At 38.7% G+C, this 23785-nt stretch overlaps 1 protein-coding gene and 1 pseudogene across 2 annotated transcripts in view; one reads left to right on the plus strand and one right to left on the minus strand.

The window, feature by feature from the left end:
• The window catches only part of FAF1 (Fas associated factor 1), a 466200-nt gene that overhangs the window by 382798 nt on the left and 59617 nt on the right, over window positions 1-23785 (minus strand). The window lies entirely within an intron of this gene.
• Window positions 12726-15310, plus strand: LOC102746160 (palmitoyltransferase ZDHHC5 pseudogene; annotated as a pseudogene).

A 23785-nucleotide genomic window follows, 5' to 3' on the forward strand; every position in this document is an offset into this window, starting at 1 on the left:
TTTTGATGCCTGTTTCCTTCCCCAAATTAGGGAAGTTCTCTGCTATAATTTGCTCCAATATAGCTTCTGCCACTCTCTCTCCTTCTTCTGGGATCCCAATTATTCTGATATTGTTTCATTTCATGGTATCACTTATCTCTCGAATTCTGCCCTCGTGATCCAGTAGTAGAGAGATCCAGATCTCTCTTTTTTCTCAGCTTCTTTATTTTCCATCATTTGGTCTTCTATTTCACTAATTCTCTCTTCTGCCTCACTTATCCTGGCAGTTAGAGCCTCCATTTTTGATTGCACCTCATTAATAGCCTTTTTGATTTCAACTTGGTTAGATTTTAGTTCTTTTATTTCTCCAGAAAGGGTTTCTCTAATATCTTCCATGCTTTTTTTAAGCCCAGCTAGTATCTTTAAAATCATCATTATGAACTCTAATTCCGGCATCTCACTAATGTCACTGTTGATTAGGTCCCTGGCAGTTGGTACTGCCTTTTTTTTTTTTCTGTCTTGTCATTTTATCCAGAGAATAGATGAATGAGAGAACAAAATGCTAACAGGGTAACAACTCCCCCAGAAAATATACACTAAACAAATCAGAAGAGACCTGAAACTGGCAAAAGAGAAAGAAAGAGAAAAGAAAAAAAAAGAAAAAGATAAAAACAAACAAAAACAAAATTTAAAAAAGCAGAATATGATCAAATATGATCATGCTGGTGCATAGATCAGAGCCACACATTAGATTTTGGGCGTATTTTGGTCTGTTAGAAGAAAGTGCCTCCCACAATTTTAAAGAAAGAAAAACTATATATGTACATAATTAAGGGTAAATACGATGAAGGGATGGGATATGATTATAAAGATGAAAGTTATAAAAGATTTTATAAAAGGAATGATAAGATAAGAAGTTGGTTGAATAAAGAAAGAAGAGGATTTAAAAAAAAGAAAGGGAGAGAATGTGATCAGGCATACTAGAAAAAGCCATACACGAGATTTAGGGTATATTTTGATCTGTTAGAAGAAACTGTATCCCAAAATTTTAAAGAGAGAACAACTTACATATGTATACCAAAAATAAGGTTAACTACTATGAAGGGATAAAGTATGACTCTAAAAATGAGAAATAAAAAAGATTTTTTAAAAAAGGGATTGATAAGATATTGGTTGAAAATGGAAAAAGAAAAACTTGGAAAAAAAAAAAAAGAAAAAGTTAAAAAAAAATTAACTTTGAAAGACTAAAGAATCATGGCAAAAAAGCCATAAATTCTGGAGTTCTGCTCTTCTCATTGATCTGTAAACTTGGTCTTGGCTGGCTATTCTTGCTGATCTTCTGGGGGAGGGGCCTGTTGCCGTGGTTCCCAAATGTCTTTGCCTGAGGTGGAATTTCCCCGCTCTTGCCTGGTCCCAGCTAAGTAATCTGCTCGGTTTGCTCTCTGGAGCTTTTGTTCCCTGCAAGCTTTCCGTACAGCTTTGGAGGAGGTGAGTGAAAATGGCGGCCTCCCAATCTCCCCCTTGGAGGAGCCAAGAACTCGGGGCCCCGTTCCTCAGTGAGCCCCCAGAGAAAAGCAGTCAATCACTCCCGTCTCCCTGGTCTCTGGCTGCACTCCGTGCTCACCCGGCCAGTGACCGAGTGTTCCTGTCTCTGGCATATGACCCCATTTGGAGTCTCCAAATCCAGCAGATCCCTTCCATGTGCTCCTGGGCCACTCCTCCCGGGGGAGGAATGGGAGTCTCCCCTGATCTGCCGCTTGTTGGGTCCCTTCTGGAAGAGCAGTGGCCCGACTGTGCTGGGGATCACAGTTTATGGCAACCCTGAGCTGAGAGCCCACTCCTCGGCTCCATCTCTGCAGCCAGCTTCCCTGCTCGGATACCTGGGAGCTGTGCCGCAATCAGGCATCCCTGCTCTTTCTGTGACTCCGAGGGTCCTGAGACCACACTGTCCCAGCGAGGGTTCCACCGTCCGCTTAGCCACTGGAGCGACGTCCCTCAGCAGAGCCGACTTCTAAAAGTTCTGATTTTGTGCTCTGCTGCTCTATCACCTGCCGGTAGTGGCTGACAGAGGCCCACTCCCCCACCGTCTGTCTTCACGAATATTGCCTCGGATTCACATCTCTGCACGTCCTACCTTGCAGAAAGTGGTCGCTTTTCTGTTCAGAGAGTTGCTGCTATTCTTTTCTTCGATCTTCTGTTGAGTTCGTAGGTGTTTAGAATGGTTTGGTCCCTGTCTAGTTGAATTCCTGGGACTAGACGAAATTTAGATCTCCTACTCCCCCTCCATCTTGCTCCTCCCCCGTTATTCAGCATTTTACTGGAAGTTCTATCCAGTGTAATAAGTCAAAGAAAGGAAAGGAAAGACTTCAGTTTGTAAATTGAAAATGAAGAAGAAAAAAGTATTATTATTGTTGTATGACATGGTTTTGTGCAGTTAAAATCATAAGGAATCTACAGGAAAAACTAAAGTAAATCAGTATGTAATTTTAAAAATTTAAAAAATAACTTTAAATTAAAAATACCACTTACAATAGCATTCAGAAAACACTTGGGGATAAGTTAAAACATGTATGAGATAAATATTACTGAGAAAATAAAGAAAAATTAAATGGACAGATTTTTATTCATCAGAAGTCTCAGTATTGTTAAGATATCACTTCTCCCCCAATTGATTATAGTCGCTGTAATCCCAGTAAAAATCCTAGCTGGGTTTTTGGATAGAAATTGACAAAGTGATCCTACATTTATATGGAGAAGAAAAGACCTGCGATAGCTAAAAATTTTTTGAAAAACAGCAAAGATACTTAATCTCTTCCCAAGATTTAATATAAATATGGTATCCTTACTGGCAGGAGATTAGACATATATATATAGATGAATAGAACACAATAGAGTCCATAAATGGATTCACAGGTGTAACTAATTGACTTGTGACAGTTACGAAAGTAATTCAGTAGGGAGAAGGCTTTTTTCTTTTTTAAAAAATTGTGGCCAATTTTACATAACAAAATTTACCATTGGCAATCGGACCCCCATACACTGCTAATGGGAAGGTAAAATGATTCATGCTGTGGAGAACAGTTTGGTGACTCCTCAAAAAGTTAAGCATAGTTACCATATGACCCAACAGTTCTACTCCTTGATATATATCCAAGAAAATTAAAAACATCTATCTAAAAAATATGTACATAAATGCTCATAGCAGTATTTATTCTTAATACTCAAAATATAGAGACAACCTAACTGTCCCATCAGTGCATAAATGGATAAAAAATATACTATAGACATACATAAAAGGAAGGAAATATTGATACATGCTACAATGTGGATGATCTCAAAAACATACTAAGTCAAAAAACCAGACACAAAAGGTCACATATTGTATGATTCCATGGATATGAAACCTCCAGAAGGGTTAAATCCATAGAAACAGAAAGCAAAGTGGTCATTGCCAGGAACTGGGAGGAGGAAAGAATGGGGAGTGACTGTGTAACAGGCATGAGGTTTTCTTTCAGAGTAATGAAAATGGTTCAGAACTTGATAAAGGTGGTGGTTGTATCACCCTAAACGTACTACTACGCACTACTGACTTGTATACTTTAAATTGGTTAATTTTATGTGAATTTCAGTTCAATTTTGAAAGATGTATTTCTTCATGGTAAGGGGTTCATTGTAGTACAAACTAATATTCCCTGTTTTAAAAAACCAGTATTCTATCTAGGAAAGCAAGGGTAGAACCAGATAGATCTGCAAGGAGAGGTGTAGGCAAGAAATGGGAAATGAAGGGACCAGTAGAGACAGATATTAAAAAATATGAGCCAGAAAAATTTAATGTACTTTCTAATTACTAATGACTAGTTCTGAATGAGGGACTATGCACAGTTAACAGCAGTCTAGAACTATAAAAAGAATCATACAAAGGAAATATATTTAAAGATTTGGCTTATCTTTTGTGGCAGAGAAAAAAACCAGTTGGTGGTACCTGAAGGAATATTCTGGGTCTTTCTCACTGGGAATCTCCTGGGGAAAAAAAACTGATCCAGAAAAATCTAACATATGCAGTAATAAATAGTGAAAAAGGGAAGGGCACTGCATCAATATCCAGTTGTCTCTGCACTGTTTGATGAATAAACTGTTCTTTACCTATTGAATTGTTTTGGCATCTTTTTCAAAAATCATTTGGCTATAGATGTATGGGTTTATTTTTGGACTCTCAGTTCTGTTAGTATATATATGTCTGTATATATATGTATACATGTCCGTTATATATATGTCTCTCCTATGTCAGTATCACAGTGGATACTGTAGCTTTGTAGAAAGCTTTGAAATCAGGAATTGTGAGTCTTTTGACTTTGATTTTTTTTTTTTTTTTTCCCCTCAAGATTGTTTTCACTCTTCTGGGCCCCTTGAATTTCTCTTTGAATTTGAGGATCAGCTTTTCCATTTTACAAAAAAGGCTCTTGGAATTTTGATAAGGATTGCATTGAAATGTACATTTCTTTGGGTAGTAAGTATTATCCTCTTAATGGTACTAAGTCTCCCAAGCCATGAACATTGGATGCCTTTTCACTTATTTAGGTATTTTAAAATTTCTCTGAGCAGTGTTTTATAGTTTTCAGTATAAATGTCTTTTACTTCCTTGGTTAAATTTATTTCTATATATTTTATTCATTTAGACCATATCATAAATGGAATTATTTTCTTATTATCCTTTCCAGATTATTCATCGCTAGTGTATGGAGATACAACTAAATTTTGTGTGTTGATCTTTTATCCTGCAACTTTGCTGAATTTATTAGCTCTAACAGGTGTGTGTGTGTGTGTGTAGTCCTTAGAATTTTCTATGTTTAAGATCATATCTGGGAATAAGGGTAGTTCTACTTCTTCTGCTCTGATTTTGATGTGTTTTATTTTTTTTTTCTTGCCTTATTGATCCAGCTAGAATTTCCAATATAATGTTGCATAGAAGTGGAAAGGGTGGGCTTTCTTATCTTGTTCTTGATCTTAGGGTAAAGGTTTTTAGTCTTTCATCATTGAGTATGTTATTAGTTGTAGGTTCTTCATAGATATCTTTTATGTCAAAGAAGTTCCCTTTATTCATAATTTACGTGTTTTTATCATGAAACATTGGATTTTTCAAATACTTTTCCTGCATTGTTTGAACTGATTTTATTTTGTTTTGTCTTTCCTTCAGTCTTTATATGGGTGTAATGATTCCTCTGTGTTGAACCACTTTTGCAATCCTGGAATAAATCCCCTTTTAATATGTTCTGGTTTGTTAGTATTTTGTTGAGGATTTTTGCATCTATATCTACAATGGATATTGGTCTGTAGTTTTCTTTTTTTGTGCTTTGTCTGACTTTGTTATTAGGATGCTTCTGACCTCATAGAATGACTTAGGAAGTTTTCCCTCTTTAGTCTTTTGGGGAAGATTTATAAGATTAGTGTTAATTCTTTTTTTTTTTTATTTTATTTTATTTTATTTATTTTATTTTATTTTTTTAAAGATTTTATTTATTTATTTGACAGAGAGAGACACAGCGAGAGAGGGAACACAAGCAGGGGGAGTGGGAGAGGGAGAAGCAGGCTCCCCGCAGAGCAGGGAGCCCGATGCGGGACTCGATCCCAGGACCCTGGGATCATGACCTGAGCTGAAGGCAGTCGCCCAACCAACTGAGCCACCCAGGCACCCTAGTGTTAATTCTTTATATGGTAGAATTCAGCAGTGAAGCCATCTGGTCCTTGGCTTTTCTTTAATGGGATGCTTTTGATTACTGATCTAATCTCTTTGTTATAAGTCAATTTGGATTTTCTGTTTCTTCTTGAGTCAGTTTTGGTAGATATTATGTTTCTAGGAATTTCTTTCATTTCATATAGGTTATCTAATTTGTTGAAATGTAATTATTCATAGTATTATTTTCATATTTTTATTTCTGTGAGGTCAGTAGTAATATTCCTGCTTTCACTTCTGGTTTTTGTAATTTGAGTCTTCTCTCTTTTTTTCTTATTCAGTCTAGCTAAAGGTTTGTCAACTTTGTTAATCTTTTTGAAGAATCAGTCTTTGGTTTTTTTGATTTTCTCTATTTTTTTCTATTCTTTGTTTTATTAGTCTCTAATTTTTATTATTTTCTTCCTTTTGCTTGCTTTTAGTTTTTTTTTTTCCTGTTCCTTAAGGTATAAAGTTAGACTATTGATTTTAAATCTTTTTTTATTTAAGATTTTATTTATTTGAGAGAGAGAAAGTATCCAAGTGGGGGGAGGAACCAGAGGGAGTGAGACAAGCAGACTCTGCACTGAGTTCAGAGCCACATGTGTAGATCGATCCCATGGCCCTAAGATCATGACCTGAACTGAAACAACGTGTTGGACGCTCAACTGACTGAGCCACCCACGTGCCCCTTAAATCTTCTTTTTAAGAAGATATTTACAGGTATAAGTTCCCTTTTGGTCATAATATATTTTGTATGATTTCAGTCTTTTAAAATTCATTGAAACTTGTTTTCATATGTTCTATCTTAGAGAATGTTCCATCCACACTTGCGAAAAATATGTATTTATGTTTTTTTCGGGTAGAGTGTTCTATAAATATTTTATCTATTCAGTTTATACTATTTTTCAAGTTCTCTATTTCTTTATTGATGTTTATTGAAGGTAGGACACTGATATCTCCAGCTGTTGTTGTAAAACTGTCTATTTCTCCTTTCAATTCTGTCAATTTTTTCATTTATTCTGGAAGCTCTGTTATTAGGTATGTATATATTTCTTATTTTTATATCTTCTTGATGAATTGTTTATCAGTATATAATGTCCTTTTTATTCTCTTATAAAATTTTTTTAGTTAAACTCTACTTTATCTGATATTAGGATAGCCAGCCAACCTTTCTTTTGGTTATTAATTGCACATGTATTTTTCCATTCTTTCACTTTTCACCTCTTTGTATCTTTGGATCTGAGGTGAGTCTTTTGTAGACAGCATATAGTTGGATCATGTCTTTTTATCCATTCTGCTAATCTCTGCCTTCTTATTGGAGAGTTTAATCCATTTACACCTAAAATAATTACTGATAAGAATGCCTTTAGTTCTGCTATTTTGCTATTTGTTTTTGGCCTATCATTCTTTTTTCCTCAATTTTCTCAATTCTTTACTATGTCTCCTTTTTGTTTAGTTGACTTTTTTGTATTGTACTGTTTTGATTCCTCTCTCATCTATTTCTGTATATTTTTTAGTTATTTTCTTAGTGGTTACTCTAGGGGTTATATATAGCCTGTCCAATTTATAACAATCTATTTTGAATTAATACCAGCTTAGCTTCTGTAGTATATAAAAACTGTTCCCTGTACAGCTCCATCTCTCCTTCTTTATGTTCATTTTTCTTCTTTCATTTTTCTTTGTGCTCCCCAGACTAGATAATTGCATTTGATCTACCTTCAAGTTCTCTGATCTTTCTTCTGCTTTCTCCGAGTTGCTATTGAAACCCTGTAGTTAGTTTTTCATTTCAGTTATTGTACTTTTCAGCCCCAGAATTTTTTTCTTTGGTTCCTTTTGAAGTAATTTGTATCTCTTTATTGATAGTCTCTGTTTGTTGACACATTGTTTTTCTGGTTCCCATTAGCTCTTTGTTCATGGATTCTTTGAACTCTGAGAATATTTAAGATGATGATTGAAAGTCTTTGCCCAGTAAGTCTAATTTCTCTTCTTCTGCACAGTTTCTGTCTGTTTCTCCTTTGAAGGAGTCATACTTTCTTATTTCTTAGCATACATCACTATTTCCTTTTTAAAAAGTGATTATTTTAAATATTATAATGTAATAACTCTGGAAATCAGATTCTTCCTCCTCCACCTTATAGTTTGTTTTTTGTTGCTTTCTGTGGGTTGTTGCCTGTTTACGGACTTTTCTAAACTATTTTTGTAATTATTTTGGTGATGAGCTGACTCTGTCTTAGTCTGCTTGGGCTACCATGACAACATATCATAGAACAGATTTATTTTCTCATAATTCTGAAGGCTGAAAGTCTGAGATCATGTTGCCAGCATGATTGGTTTCTGGTGAGAACTCTTCCTGACTTGCAGATGGCCACCTTCTCCCTTGGCTCTCACATGGCAGGGAGAAAGAGAGACAGAGACACAGAGACAGAGAGAAAGGAAACACCCACTGGTGTCTCTTCTTCTAAGAGGCACTAATCCCATTATAAGGGGGCATTAATCCCATTATGAGGGCCCCACCTTCATGGCCTCATTTAAACCTGATTATCTCCCAGAGGCCCCCCCCCCATCTCTCAGTACCATCACAGTGGGGATTAGGGGTTCAACATATGAGTTTTGGTGTGTATATGGGGGTGGGGCACAGACATTTGGTACATAATGGTCTCTGAAATCTTTTCTTCTTTAGCTGTGGTCTGCTAGTAGTATGAGAGAGATTTCCTTGAATATCTGAAGTAAAAAAAGAAAATAAAAAGAAACAAAAGAGAAAAAAAGAGAAGGAAGAAAATCCTTTCTTAGTCTTTGCAGACTGGCTCTGTGTTGGAGCGCTCTAACACTTAGGCTGTTTACACGTCTGTCTTTACTTCCTGTTTGTGCTGAGCCTAGAGATGAGCCAGTAGTTTTCTCAGGTCTTCTCTGAGTAGGTTTCTTGCCTTGCACATATGCATGGCTTTCTAAATTCCCAGTGTTTTTTAATGTCCTAATTTCCCAAAGAAACTCTCTTGCCATTTTTTCTTTCAGGTTTTTGGCATGTCTTGTTGTTTGCCTCAACTGGAATATTTTGTCCCAGGTGATAGTGAGGTTTTCATTTGCCTTAAGAATTTCTCTGAAGAGGGGCGCCTGGGTGGCTCAGTCGTTAAGTGCCTGCCTTAGACTCAGGTCATGATCCCAGGGTCCTGGGATCGAGCCCTGTATCGGGCTCCCTGCTCAGCAGGAAGTCTGCTTCTCCCTCTCCCACTCCCCCTGCTTGTGTTCCCTCTCTCGCTGTGTCTCTCTCTGTCAAATAAATAAAATCTTGAAAAAAAAATTTTTTTTTTCCTGAAGAATGCCCTCTGCATAGCTGCTTTTCTGTACTAAGAGATTTTCAAGTTGATAAAATAAAGGAGAGAGCCTTGAGTCAGTCCTTCAGGTAGCCCTGTACAGGTCACAGCAGACAAAAATTCTTTGAGAACAGAGTCTGCTCTGCTCCCTCTAGAACCAGGGTTCAACTGTTGGAATGTGGGCTAGTATATTCAAGACTGCCACAGAGCCAGGAGTGGGGAAAGGGAAATAAAAACATCGCAAAGCTTTCACACTGTTTTGAAGTACCTTTTCATGTTTCAGCATTTGTTTGATTGATGTAAACCTTTGACTAATTTCCAGAGTTCTGAGAAATTTGATTCTGACAGTTTTTGCTCCATTTTTAGGTGTTTCTATGGAGGGGATAGGCTCTTGGAACTACCTCCTACATGTTTTTCTGAGGGGAAAAAAGGGTGATGTCATCGAGGAAGTGTATTTTGCTGGTGCTTTCTGATATTTGTTGTTGTTAGGCTCACAGTTACCCCCTATAGTTTTTCTCTCCTGTTCCTCCTGTGCAGCTTCTGCCCTATCTTAACTCTTCTTAGCTGCTTTTAGGAGTATTTTAGAACCTTTGGGTTGTTCCTGTTTTTTCATTCAGCTTAAAATAAGGATTGCATTTTTTAATGTCTTGTTTGCTTTGTTGCATTTTTATGGTATCCAGGAATCAAATTTTGTTCCCCTTACTCCCCAGATTTCCCTCTTAATGCTTGTTATCAACCCTTACTCCTACCCCAAGCCTCTGGTAATAATAAATATGTTTTCTGTTTTTATAATTTTGTCTTTTCTAAAATGTCATGTAAGTGGAATTATACAGTATGTATCCTTTTGAGCCTGGCTTTCACTTAGCATAATGCATTTGAGGATTTCTCCACATCGTTTTGAGTTCAAATCAATAATTTGTTCATTTTTGTTGCTGAGTAGTTTTCTGTTATATGAATGTATAGTTGAAGGACATTTGGGGTGTCTTCTGTTTTCAGTGATTATGAATAATGCTGTTGTAAACTTTCATTTTATAATTTCATGTGAACGTAGTTTTAATTTCTTTTGGATAAGTAAATACCTAGGAAGTGGGATTACTGTGTTATAACTTTCTTAGAAATTGCTAACCTGGGGGCGCCTGGGTGGCTCAGTTGGTTAAGCGACTGCCTTCGGCTCAGGTCATGATCCTGGAGTCCCGGGATCGAGTCCCGCATCGGGCTCCCTGCTCAGCAGGGGGTCTGCTTCTCCCTCTGCCCTCTTCCCTCTCGTGCTCTGTCTCTCATTCTCTCTCTCTCAAATAAATAAATAAAATCTTTAAAAAAAAAATTGCTAACCTGTTTTGTAAAGTGGCCACATAATTTTGAGATACATGTGTACATCACACATATTGTCAATGTATGAGAGTTCTGATTTTTTGCATCCTTACCATCACTTGATATTGTTAGTGTTTTGGATTTTAGCACTCTAATGTATGGAAGGGGAATCTGTGTTTGTTTTATATTTTTCTTTTTTTTAAAGATTTTATTTATTTATTTGACAGAGAGAGAGAGCGAGAGCAGGAACACAAGCAGGGGAAGTGGGAGAAGGAGAAGCAGGCTTCCCGCAGAGCAGGGAGCCTGATGCGGGGCTCTATCCCAGTACCCTGGGATCATGACCTGAGCTGAAGGCAGATGCTTAATGACTGAGCCCTATTGACTAATGCTGTTGAGCATTTTTTCATGTATATTTGTATATCTTCTTTAGGGAATTTTCTGTTGAAATCTTTAGCTATTTATTATTTATTTTAATAGAGTTTTGAGAATTCTTCTTATATTGTGGTTATTAGTCCTTTGTTAGATGTGTTTTGCAGTTATTTTCTCCCAGTCTGGCTTGCCTTTTCATTCTCTTAACAGTGTCTTTCAAAGAACAGTTCTTAATTTTAAAGAAGTCCATTTTATCGAGTTTTTGGGTTTTGCTTTTGCTGTTGTATCTAAAGCTCATAAAGATTTCTTCCTATGTTTTCAGTACTAAAAATAGAACGAAAGTCATAAATAATTAAAACGTTTTTAGTATTCATGTTAAAAAAGTAAAAAGAAGCAGGTGGAATTAATTTAAACGTTATGTTTTAATTAAGCCAACATTTCCAAAATGGTCATCTCAATACACATTGAATAGAAAATTATTATTACTATATTTAAAGATTTTATTTTTAAGTAATCTCTATATCCAACGTGGGGCTTGAACTTATAACCCTGAAATCAAGCATTGCACGCTCTACTGATTGAGCCAGCCAGATGCCATGAAAAATTAATAAGTATTTATTTACATTTTTTTTATTTTTTTAAGTTTTTTTTTTATTCTTATGTTAATCCCCATACATTACATCATTAGTTCTAGATGAATACATTATTTTTGTACTAAGTCCTGCTCTCATGGGTATTTAACACAGCACGTATTAAGTCAGTTGAGGCGCATCTCAAGGGCTCACTAGCCATATACGTCTAGTGGTTACCATAGCAGACAGCACAGATCTGCAAGTCTTAGAGTTTTAGGTTTTACTTTAAATCTGTTATTTAGGGGCTCGAGACCCGGCGCTGAGGGCAATGGCTGCGCGCCGGCTCGAAGACGAGCGTTGCCGGGCGGGGGCGGGCGTGGAGCGTGCCGGGGCCGCGTGCGGCCTCTGAGAGGCCGGACGGCACTGCCGGGAGGCGGCGGCGACAACGACGGCGGCGGTGACGGGAACCGCGCCGGGGGTGAGGCACTGTAACCCAGTTTAATTCTGCATCTAGAAAGCCCAAGACTGAAGAAGATCAAAGACAGTGACTAACCTGGAAACAGGGACCTCTTTGGAACTTTGCTTTCATCCACAGTACCGTTTTAGAACTATCATTGAGTGGAATTGATTTCTTCATCTTATTTTGTTAATTGGGAAGAACATGGATTCAGGGATTTTACGTTTCCCTTTAGTTTGCATGAACTCGATAGGAAACGGAGCCCTTAAAGGGCTTGGGAATAACAAGAAGAGATTGAAGACAGACAAGCTTGCTCGTGCTCTCTCTCTCTGTTTTCCCTCCCCCTTGGAAGAAAAGGATTTACAACTCAACCTTCTAACAGCTGCGGCCCACCTTTAGCCAGCAAAAGAAAATAAATAAAATTAAACCACCATTGCCAGACTACAAGCCCTGAAGTCAAGGTGTGGGAGTGGTGGCATTGAGAAAACTGCCTAAAAGGGACAAGGAGTGCAGTAAAAAAAGCTTCTCTTTAAAACTGGAAGGGGCCTCAGATTCCCTTTTGGATTAAAATAGAAACACAGGGCACACCTCTTTTAGGTGCAGCTCACATTTGGTGGAGTGTGGTAGTCGTTTAGGTGCTAGAGTGTCTCCTCAGAAGAATTTTTCCTTGCCCGAAGTGGTCTCCCCTACCCTGATATTCTCCCTGCTTGCCCTTTGAAGACTTGCCTCCATCCATGAGCTATTCCCTGACCTGTCTGACGGCCCATGTTCTCCACCTGCAACCATTTGCATCTGTACAGCCTACTGTTTGTCTCCAGTTTTTAAACTGTACAAGTTGTGTTTCTTAATCTCTCCCTCTTGCCTTGTTCTGGGGAGTGGTTATTCATCATTTGGAATCACCTTTCCCCCTCCCATGTGTTTTCCTTCATTTGAGATCTTCTGACCTTTGGTTTTCTTTGGGAGGGGGAAGGGTGATAATTTTAAATTTCTGTTTCCCGGTTTCCTTCTGTACTCTTTTTCTCCGTTGTTCCCCTCATCCCATTTTCTTGTCTGTTCTGCCACTGTGTGGGCCTGGGCTATGCGGCAGGGCAGACCTCCCATCAGAGCTCCAACATGCCCGCAGTGTCTGGAAAGAGATTCAAGCCCAGCAAGTATGTTCCGGTCTCAGCAGCCACCATCTGCTTAGTGGGAGCTACGACCCTTTTCTTTGCCTTTACCTGTCCAGGACTAAGCCTCTATGTGTCACCTGCAGTGCCCATCTGCAATGCGGTGGTTTTTCTCTTTGTGCTGGCCGACTTCAGCATGGCCACCTTCATGGACCCAGGGATTTTCCTTCGAGCTGAGGAGAATGAAGACAAGGAAGATGACTTCCGAGCTCCCCTTTACAAAACAGTGGAGATTAAGGGCATCCAGGTGTGCATGAAGTGGTATGCCACCTGCCGTTTCTACTGTCCTCCTCGATGTTCCCACTGCAGTGTCTGTGACAATTGTGTGGAGGAGTTTGACCATCACTGCCCCTGGGTGAACAACTGTATCGGTCGCCGGAACTACCGCTATTTCTTCCTTTTCCTCCTCTCCCTGACAGCACACATCATGGGTGTGTTTGGCTTTGGCCTCCTCTATGTCCTCTACCACATGGAGGAACTCTCAGGGGTCCGCACGGCTGTCACAATGACAGTGATGTGTGTGGCTGGCTTATTCTTCATCCCCGTAGCTGGCCTCACGGGATTTCATGTGGTGCTGGTGGCTAGGGGATGCACAACCAATGAACAGGTTACAGGTAAATTCCGAGGAGGTGTGAACCACTTCACCAGTGGCTGCTGTAACAATGTCAGCCGTGTGCTCTGCAGTTCCCCAGCACCCAGGTATTTGGGGAGACCAAAGAAAGAGAAGACGATTGTCATCAGACCTCCCTTCCTTCGACCAGAAGTGTCAGATGGGCAGATAACTGTGAAGATCATGGACAATGGCATCCAGGGAGAGCTGAGGAGAAGCAAGTCTAAGGGAAGCTTGGAGATCACAGAGAGCCAGTCTACAGATGCTGAACCCCCATATCCTCCTAAGCCGGACTTGAGCCGTTACATGGGGCTACTAACACACCTCAGCCTGGCTACTAATGAGGATGGCAGCCTCCTGGGCAAGGACAGCCCTCGCACACCTACCATGTACAAGTACCAGTTGGGCTACAGTAGCAGCAGTACGTCAGCCACCATGCCTCATTCCTCCAGCGCCAAGTTGAGTCGTGGGGACACCTTGAAGGAGCCGACCTCAGTTGCAGAGAGCAGCTGCCATCCCAGCTACCGCTTGGAGCCCAGCTTAGAGCCAGAGAGCTTCCGTTCTCCCACCTTTGGCAAAAGCTTTCACTTCGAGCCACTATCCAGCGGCTCACACTCCTCCAGCCTCAAGTCAGCCCAGGACACTGGCTTTGAGCTGGGCCAGTTGCAGTCCATTTGTTCAGAGAGCACAACCTCCACCTCCTATAAGAGCCTGGCCAACCAGACATGCAACGGAAGCCTGTCTTACGACAGCTTGTTCACTCCTTCGGACAGCCCCAATTTCGAGTCCGTGCAGGCAGGGCCTGAGCCAGACCCACCTTTAGGCTACACCTCTCCCTTCCTGTCAGCCCGGCTGGCCCAGCAGCGGGAAGCCAAGAGGCACCCACGTTTGGTGCCAACCGGCCCAACACACCGAGAGCCCTCCCCGGTCTGGTACGACAGTCTGTCGCGCCATATTGTGGCCTCCCTCCAGGAATGAGAGAAGCTGCTACGCCAGTCACCCCCACTCCCAGGCCACGAGAAGAACCAGGCTTGGGGGACTCAGGCATTCAGTCAACGCCGGGCTCAGGCCATGCCCCTCGCACTAGTTCCTCCTCAGATGATTCAAAGAGATCACCCTTGGTCAAGACTCCACTGGGACGCCCAGCTGCCCCCCGTTTTGGCAAGCCAGATGGGCTAAGGGGCCGGGGACTAGGGTCCCCTGAACCAGGCCCAGCCGCCCCATACCTGGGCCGATCTGTGTCTTACAGCAGCCAAAAAGCCGGTGTCACCCCAGCTGGTGTCTCTGAGGCAGAGGAAGTAGCCTTGCAGCCGTTATGGACACCCAAAGATGAAGTACAGCTCAAGACCGCCTACAGCAAATCCAATGGGCAGCCCAAGAGTATAGGCTCTGCCTCTCAGCAGCCCCACAAGGGGCGGAGTCAAGAAGGTGTCAGGGGTGGGTGGTACCACCTATGAGATTTCTGTGTGAGCCTTCGGCACCTCCCTTCCCCCCATGCCTCTGCCCCTACATCAAAGGGCCCCAGGTGGCCACCTTCCTTTCCTCAAGGGGTTCCCCTCCCCTGCATGGACATTTTTTTAAACCACCGATTCCAAGAGGATGAGGAGCGTTTTATAAAATGCAGTGGGGATGGGGAGTCAGAGAGTTGGGGCCCTGAGACTGGGGTAGCAACCCCCTTCACCTTTTAAGACCTTCCCTTCTTTAACCCCTGGACCAGACTCAGTGGACATTTGTGCAATTGCTCGCCCTGGAGGGAACCAGATCATTTTTAAACCAGAAATAATTTTTTTTTATTATTGTTATGGATTCTGTTTTTTTCCTCTGCATTACCAGGTGTGTGTGTGTACATATATATATCTATATATATATATTATAAATATCAAAGAAATTATGTATCTATCCTGGGATGGGAAAATGAGGGAGGGGTATGTAGGAGGAGGGGTATCTTACTCTTCCGTTCCTCAGACCAGCAGGAAAGACGCGGAGACATCCATCGAAGTCTTCCTTTTCCCAGTGGTTCCCTCTCTTTTGTCCCAGTTACCAACTAAGGAAACCGCACCCCCCTGTTGTTGGTGCATAGTGATCAGGAAAGAAACCTTGGGAGAGGCGAGTCTGGGGGTCTTGGTCAGAGGAAGGAAGGATTTGGAGAGGAGAGTTAGTTTTCTAGGTTCATTGGCACTTAGTTTCCCCAGGAAAGGAGTCACAGCCCCATGACTTTGGTGGTGGTGGGAAGATCAGGAAAAGAGCTTGACTGAGCTCCAGAAACAATATTGGATAATGCCCCCCCTTCTTAGGGGAGAGGGATTAGTGTGGGCTTCTTTAGTCCCCTCAGAGCCTTCCCCCAACTCATACAGTTAACATTATTTTTAAATCCAAGGCTGGGAGAGACGAATCCAAAAAGCAATATTTTTCATCACATGCCAAAAACGGGATAGAGAGAAGGAGTGGCAGGCCTAGGCCCCTCCGATTGTCCCTTGGGGGTTACCCCTCAGCCCGCCTCAGTATGGTGCTGGGTAGTGGGGGTACCTGGGTTCTAACCTCTAAAAAGGGGAGACCCCAGCCTCTAGACAGAGGCCCTCTTATTTTTTATTCTGATTAGCCATTTTAAACCAACAAGGAATAAAAAGAAATCCTGATCTAAAAAAATAAATAAATAAAAATAAATCTGTTACTTATTTTAAGTTAAATTTTGTATAAAGTATAAGGTATAAGGTATGGATTGCAGTTCGTTTTATATGGTTGTCTGTCAGAAACGTTTTTTTTAAAAGTAGGCTCCATGCCCAGTGTGGAGCCCCATCAGAAACTTTTTAATAAAAGTTCTGGGCAATTAGAAATCTCGAGATCATTCTGGGCTCCAAAGCTCAACATTTAAACATACTTTCTTTTATTGCTTTAATTTATTGTCTTTTGTTTCAGTGCAATGTAAATTTATTTTGTAATTAACAATTTTCAAACCATATTTGTAAATTGCTCAGAAGTGTTAGGCATTTAGTGGCTTTATTCATATACCTTTCTAAAACTGAAATAACACATTATGCTTTTTATCTTTTTAAGATTCACCTCCCCATTCCCAAACTTGTATCTAAAATTTTCACTTTGCTTCCAGGCATGTACTGGCATTGAAAACATTGATGAAGCTATTACACTGCTTGAACAAAATAATTGGGACTTAGTGGTAAGTACTTTTTATCTTTTCCCTTTTTTCTAGCTTTATTGAGATATAACTAATGTATAACATTGTGTAAATTTAAGGTGTATAATGTGATGATTTGATACACATACATATTGTGAAATGATCATCACAATAAGGTGAGTTAACATATCCATCACCTCATGTGGTTACTTTTTTTGTGTGTGATCAGAACTTTGAAGATTTACTCTTTTATCTATTTTCAAGTATACAGTGTAGTATTGTTAAGTATAGTTACCTTGTTACACATTAGATCACCAGAATTTATTCATTTATACTTGGGAAGTTTGTATACTTTGATCACCTTCACTCACTCTCCCTAGCAACCACCAATCTAATCTGTTTCTATGAATTCCATTTTCTTTTAGATTCCAAATGTAAGTGAGATCATACAATATTTGTTTTTCTCTCTCTGAGTTATTTCAAGAAATTTTTTCTTTTTTTGGACCAGTAATCAAATTTTATTAGTTTTTCAATGTTTTTAGTGCTCCTTATAGATGATTTAGCATACCATAGCCCATTTATAGCTCTAATCTAAATGAATAAAATCTAAATGTCTTTAATATGAAGTTTGTAATTAGTTCAGTATTAAATTACTAAATTATTATGAATTCTTAGATAATTTAAATAATTGTTAAAGTTGTTCTCTTATGTTACTGTGTATTAAGGTTCCTCTTTCCCTGTAATATTTTGGTGGAGATGCTTGGTAGGAGAGAAAATGCAGATTTGTCTAAATGTCAGAATAAGTCTATTTGATGTTTTCCTTCACTTCCTGGGGCCCACACTGATAATCACTCCTTTCTAAAGCTATTAAAGAAGTGACATTTTGTTAGATGTTTTTAAAAAAAATTTTTTTTAAATGAACTTCAGAGAGTTTATTATAAAAGTCTTTTAGTTTTTTGAGTGGGGGGAGGCAGTAACTCAAAATCAAATCCTGGCACAGCACTACACATTCACAGAATTGTAATTTACTTACAGTTGCAAGGCAAACTAAACATGAATTGTTTACCAGTATAGGAGCAGCAGTGGTTGTGTTGGGATGACACAGGTGTCCCTCAGTGCCTTTGAAATCCTAAAAAAGTCTAAGTTACAATTTTGAAGAAGTGTTAATTTTCAAAGGTCAAAACTTGAAATGTGTGCTTATAGAATTGAGATTAGATATGTAGATAGCTTCAAGTCCATGCATGCATGGACTTATATAATCAGCTATCAATTGTCTATGTTTTGTGTAGATTTACTATTAACTTTTTTTACTCAAAATGTAAAAAGCCTCTATTCTCTACTTCTACAAGTAATCAACATTTTCTAGTATATTATTCAAGGGTATTTTCTCTTAATTGTGTGATTAAAATTACTTTTTATATAAATGAGGTAATTCTCCTACTATTTTGTAATCTGCACTTTTCAATTAACAATCCATCATGAATGTCTAAGTAAATGTGATTGCTCATTCTTTATAATGTTCATTTAATGTTTGCATGGTATTCCAAGGGGTGGTTATAGCATAATAATTTTACGAGTCAGTGCTATGCTGTTATACATTTGGGGTTTTTGCAGTATTTTGCTATTATACACATTACTTTAGAGAATATTCTTGGACATTCATCCTTGCATACTTAACCCATTATTTTCCTAGAAGATACTGAATAAATTCAATTCATAAGTGTATTTCTGTGTCAAACTGTCTGTGTGTATATATATGTACACACACTTTATATATATATATGTATATATATATATAATTTATTTATTTATTTAGGTTTTTGGTATTTATAGTTAAATTGCCTTCCAGGATGGTTGCACTAAATTAAATCTCTGTCAAATATATACATTTTTGAGATTGCTTATTTCATTAAAGCAGAGCTTCCTTATTTTTCATTTAGGGCATGTTAGGGCACTTGTCAAAATTTATAAATGTTTGTATGGCCTGACTCCAAATCCATGCTTTTACCATGCTGTAATCTTTTAAAAAAATATTTTTATATTTTTAAAAAAGTTTTTATGTTAATCACTTGCTACTCATCATGACAAAGATACTCTGTAATCCCCCATCACATATTTCACCCATCCCTCCACCCACTGCCGCTCTGAGGTGACCATTAGTTTGTTCTCTATAGTTAAGAGTCTGTTTCTTGGTTTCTGTGTGTTTCTCCTTTTTTTTCCCTTTGCTCCTTTGCTTTGTTTAAGTTACACATATGAGTGAAATCATAGGGTATTTGTCTTTCTCTGACTGATTTCACTTAGCATTATACTCTCTAGCTCCATTCACGTAGTTGTAAATGGCGAGATTTCATTTTTTTTTTTTTTTAAAGATTTTTTATTTATTTGACAGAGAGAGAGATAGCGAGAGCAGGAACACAAGCAGGGGGAGTGGGAGAGGGAGAAGCAGGCTTCCTGCTGAGCAGGTAGCCTGATGTGGGACTCGATCCTGGGACCCCGGGATCATGACCTGAGCCGAAGGCAGACGCTTAACGACTGAGCCACCCAGCACCCCGAGATTTCATTCTTTTTTATGGCTGAATAATATTCCATTGTATGTATATACCACATTTTCTTTTTTTTTTTTTAAAGATTTTTTAAAATTTATTTATTTGACAGAGAGATAGCACAAGTAGGCAGAGCGGCAGGCAGAGGGAGAGGGAGAAGCAGGCTCTCTGCTGAGCAGGGAGTCCGATGCAGGGCTCGATCCCAGGAGCCTGGGATCATGACCTGAGCCGAACGCAGACGCTTAACGACTGAGCCACCCAGGCGCCCCCATACCACATTTTCTTTATCCATTTGTCGATCAGTGGACAGTTGGGCTGCTTCCATAATTTGGCTATTTTAAATAATGCTGCTATAAACTTTGGGGTGTATGTATCCCTTTGAATTAGGGTTTTTGTATTCTTTGGGTAAATACTCAGTAGTGCCATTGCTGGATTATAGGGTAGTTCTATTTTTAACTTAAAAAAAAAATTTTTATTGTTATGTTAATCACCATACATCACATCATTAGTTTTTGATGCAGTGTTCCATGATTCATTGTTTGTGTATAACACCCAGTGCTCCATGCAGACCATGTCCTCTTTAATACCCATCACCAGGCTAACCCATCCTCCCACCCCCCTATTTTTAACTTTTTAAGGAACCTCCACACTCTTCTCCAGAGTAGCAAAAATAAACTATTGGGACTGCATCAATATAAAAAGCTTCTGCACAGTGAAGGAAACAATCAACAAAACTAAAAGGCAACCTATGGACTGGGAGAAGATATTTGTAAATGACCTATCTGATAAAGGGTTAGTATCCAAAATCATAAAGAACTTTTCAAACTCAACATCCAAAAACCAAATAATCCAGTTAAGAAATGAGCAGAAGACATGAAGAGGCACTTTTTCAAAGAAGACATCCAGATGTCTAATAGACATGAAAAGATGCTCAACATCACTCATCATCAGGGAAATACAAATCAAAACCACGATGAGATATCACCTCATACTTGTCAGAATGGCTTAAATGAACAACACAAGAAACAACAGGTGTTGGTGAGAATGCAGAGAAAGTGGGAATGTGAACTGGTGCAGCCACTCTGGAGAACAGTATGGAGGTTCCTCAGAAGTTAAAAATAGAACTACTCTATGATCCAGCAATTGCACTACTAGGTATTCACCCAAAGGATACCAACATACAGATTCAAAGGGGTACATGTACCCCAATGTTTATAGCAGCATTATCAACAATAGCCAAACAATGCAGAGAGCCCAGATGTCCACTGACAGATGAATGGATAAAGAGGTAGTGTGTGTGTACACACTCACACACACACACACACACACACACACACTGGAATATTACTCTGCCATCAAAAATTGAAATCTTGCCATTTGAAACAATGTGGATGGAGTTAGAGTGTGTTATCCTAAGTGAAATAAATCAGAGAAAGACAAATACCATTTGATCTCACTCATATGTAGAATTTAAGAAAGGAAACAGATGAACATACGGGAAGGGGAAGAAGAAAAAAAGGAGAGAGAGAAACAAACTATAAGGGACTTTTAATGATAGAGAACAAACTGAGGGGTGATGGAGAGAGGTGGGTAGGGGATGGGCTAGATGGGTGATGGGTATTAAGGAGGGCACTTGTAAGAAGCACTGGGTGTTGTATGTAAGTGATGAATCGCTGAATTATACTCCTGAAACCAATATTGCACTGTATGTTAACTAAAATTTAAATGAAATAATTCTAAAAATAAATGTTTATGTTCTCATGGCAATGAATTAAATAAATAAATGCATGTATGTATGTATGTTTGGTAGAATTTGCCATGAGGCTATCTGGTCTGGACTTTTGTTTGTTGGGAGTTTAATGATTACTGATTCAATTTCATTGCTGGTAATTGGTCTGTTCAAATTTTTATTTCTTCCTGTTTCAGTTCTGGTTGGTTATGTAGGTAATATGTTTCTAACAATTTATCCATTTCTTCTTGGTTGTCCAATTTCTTAGTATGTAGTATTTCATAATATTCTCTTATAATTGTATTTCTCGGGTGTTTGTTGTTTTCTCTCATTTGTGATTTTATTTATTTGGGTCCTTTTTCTTTTTTTCTTTGTATGTCTGGGTAGAGGTTTATTCATTTTATTGATTTTTTTCCATGAAACAGCTCCTGGTTTCATTGATCTGTTCTGTTGTTTTTTTTTAGTTTCTACTTCATCTATTTCTGCTTTAATCTTTATTATTTGTTTACGTCTGCTGGTTTTAGGTTTTCTTTGTTTTGGTCTTTTCCTAGCTTCTTTAGGTATAGGGTTAGGTTGGTTATTTGAGATTTTTTTCTTGCTTCTTGAGGTACGCCTGTATTGCTGTAAACTTCCTTCTTAGAAGCACTTTTGCTGCATCCCAGATGTTTTGAGTCATTGTGTTTTATTTTCCTGTGTTTCCACGTACTTTTTAATTTCTTCTTTTATTTACTGGTTGACCCATTCATTGTTTAGTAGCATGTTATTTAACCTCCATGTATTTGTGGTCTTTCCAGATTTTTTCTTGTGTTTGACTTCATAGTGTTTTGGTCAGAAAAGATGCATGGTATGACTTCTATCTTTTAAAATTTGTTGGGGCTTTTTTTATAGCCTAATATGTGATCTGTTCTGGAGAATGTTCCATATGCACTTGAAAAGGATGTGTATTCTGCTGTTTTAGGATTGAATGTTCTGAATATATCTGTTAAATCCCCCTGGTCCAGTGTGTCATTAAAAGCTGTTGTTTCTTTGTTGATTTTCTGTTTAGATTGATGTAAGTGGGGTGTTAAAGTCCCCTACTGTTATTGTATTACTATTGATTAGTTCCTTTATGTTCGGTTATTAACTGTTTCATGTATTTGGGTGCTCCCCTGTTGGGTGCATAAATATTTATAATTGTTATATCTTCTTGTTGGATTGTTCTCTTTATTATTATATAGTGTTCTTTGTCTCTTGTTATAGTCTTCAATTTAAAGTCTGTTTTGTCTGATATAAGTATTGCTACTCTGGCTTTCTTTTGACATCCACTTGCATGGTAAATGTTTCTCCATCCTCTCACTTTAAATCTGCAGCTGTCTTTTGGTCTGAAGTAAGTCTCCTGTAAGTAATCGATAGATAGGTCTTTTTTTTTTTTTTTAATTAATCCATTCTGTCATCCTGTGTCTTTTGATTGGAGTGTTTAGTCCATTTATTCAAAGTAATTATTGATAGAAATGTATTTATTGCCTTTTTATTACTGGTATTGTGCTTATCTGAAGATTTTCTCTGATCCTTGCTTATCTTCCTTTCTTTCATGGATTGCTTGTTTTATTTAGTGATACATTTGGATTTCTTTCTCTTTATTCCTTGTGGATTAATAGTTTTTGATTTTTGGTTACCATTAGGTTTGTATATAACATCTTGTGCATATAGCAGTCTATATTACGTTGAAGGTCATTTAAGTTTGAACCCATTCTTTCCTCCTTTCCTCCTCATGTTTAGGTATATGGTATCATATATTACATCCTTTTATATTGTGAGTTCCTTGCCTGGCTTTTTACATAAATACTAATATTTACTACTTTTGTGTTTCCTACCTTCATGCTGCCGTTTTTTTGTCTTTCCTTTCCACTCAGAGTCCCCTTTAATATTTCTTGCAGGGCTGGTTTAGTGGTCATGAATTACTTTAGTTTCAGTTTGTCTGGGAAATACTTTTATCTCTCTGTTGTGATTGATAGATAGCCTTGCTGTATAGAGTATTCTTGGCTGCAGGTTTTTCCCATTCATCACTTTAAATATATTATGCCGCTCCTTTCTGACATGGAAATTTTCTGCTGAAAAATCCACTGACAGCTTTATGGGGTTTCCTTTGTATGTAACTGCCTTCTTTTGTCTTGTTGCATTTAATAATTTTCTTTCTCAGTGTATTTTGCCAGTTTAATTACAATATGTCTTGTGGGTCTGCTTTGTTGATTTTGATGAGGGTTCTCTGTGCCTCCTGAATCTGGATATCTGTTTCTTTCCGCAGATTAGGGAAGTTTTCAGCTATTTTTTCTTTTTAACTTTTTTTTCTTTTATTATGTTAATCACCATACATTACATCATTAGTTTTTGATGTAGTGTTCCATGATTCATTGTTTGCGTATAACACCCAGTGCTACATTCAGTACGTGCCCTCTTTAATACCCATCACCAGGCTAATCCATTCCCTGACCCCCCTCCCCTCTAGAACCCTCAGTTTGTTTCTCAGAGTCCATAGTCTCTCATGGCTCGTCACGCCCTCCGAATTCCCCCCCTTTTTTCCCTTCCTCCTCTCTTCTTCTTCTTTTTTTTAAACATATAATGTATTATTTGTTTTAGAGGTACAGGTCTGTGATTCAACAGTCTTGCACAATTCACAGCGCTCACCATAGCACATACCCTCCCCAATGTCTATCACCCAGCCACCCCATCCCTCCCACCCCCCCACTCTAGCAACCCTCAGTTTGTTTCCTGAGATTAAGAATTCCTCATATCAGTGAGATGATATGATACATGTCTTTCTCTGATTGACTTATTTCGCTCAGCATAATACCCTCTAGTTCCATCCACGTCGTTGCAAATGGCAAGATTTCATTCCTTTTGATAGCTGCATAATAT

Source organism: Leptonychotes weddellii, chromosome 4 (genome assembly GCF_054177405.1).
Source record: "Leptonychotes weddellii isolate Sample4059 chromosome 4, ASM5417740v2, whole genome shotgun sequence".
In the NCBI taxonomy this organism is placed as follows: domain Eukaryota; kingdom Metazoa; phylum Chordata; class Mammalia; order Carnivora; family Phocidae; genus Leptonychotes; species Leptonychotes weddellii.